Source organism: Elephantulus edwardii, unplaced genomic scaffold (genome assembly GCF_000299155.1).
Source record: "Elephantulus edwardii isolate Elephantulus edwardi_28Jun2011 unplaced genomic scaffold, EleEdw1.0 scaffold00426, whole genome shotgun sequence".
In the NCBI taxonomy this organism is placed as follows: domain Eukaryota; kingdom Metazoa; phylum Chordata; class Mammalia; order Macroscelidea; family Macroscelididae; genus Elephantulus; species Elephantulus edwardii.
Window position 1 is genome coordinate 966,451 of NW_006400176.1, and position 1,166 is coordinate 967,616.

The following is a 1,166-nucleotide window of genomic DNA, read 5'->3' on the forward strand; positions in this document are numbered from 1 at the left end:
CTGGGCAGCTTAGAAGCCAGTCTCAGACCCTCCCATCTTCCCAGACCCTCCCGTCTTCCCAGGTAATCGAAGATGCAAAAATCGCGCGGCATTCGCTCCGGCAGGCTGCTCAGAGAAGGGGTTAAGGTGACCGGCTAGCTGAAAGCTGGGCAGCTTAGAGGCCAGTCTCAGACCTCTTATGAACATAGATCCAAAAATCCTGAATAAAATACTGGCCAACAGAATCAATGGTACATCAAAGAAATAATTAATTATGACAAAGTGGCATTCATAACAGGTATGCAAGGATGGTTCAACATAAGGAAAACAATCAATGTAATTCATCATATTAACAAAGCAAAGAACAAGAACCATATGATTCTATCAATTGAAGCAGAAAAAGACTGACAAAAATCCAACACCCTTTTATGATTAAAACACTCAACAAAGCAGAAATAGAAGGGAATGTCTTCAACATAGTAAAAAGTATATAGGAACACCCAAGAGCCAACATGGTTCTCAATGGAGAAAGATTAAAGGCCTTCCCTTTAAGAACAGGAATGAGGCAAGGATGCCAACTAAAACCTCTCCTATTCAATATTGATTTGGAAGTCTTACCAATAGCAATAAGGCAAGAGAAGGAAATAAAAGGTACCCAGATTGGAAAAGAGGAGGTAAAACTATCTCTCTACACAGATGATATGACAGTATATTTAGGAAACCCTAAAGATTCAGCAAGAATATTACTGGCCATATTTGACCAATTCAGCAAAGTAGCAGGATAAAAAAAAGCAACATACCAAAATCAATTGGATTTATCTACAGTGACAAAGAGAATACAGAGCTGGAGCTAAGAAAAACAATATGCTTCACAATAGCTAATCACAAGATTAAATACTTTGGAGTAGTCCTAACCAGAAGCAAAAAGGATCTATTCAAAGAAAATTACAAAACATTACTACAAGAAACAAAAGAAACCTTGAGAAGTAGAAGAATATTCCTTGCTCACGGATAGGAAGACTCAATATTATGAAAATGACAATACTACCAAAGGTAAGTTACACATTCAATGTAATCCCAATACAAACACCAATCTCATTCTTCAGCGAGATGGAAAAGGCAATCTCTAATTTCATTTGGAATGGAAAGAGTCCCTGAATAAGCAAGGTACTCCTTAAAAATAGAAA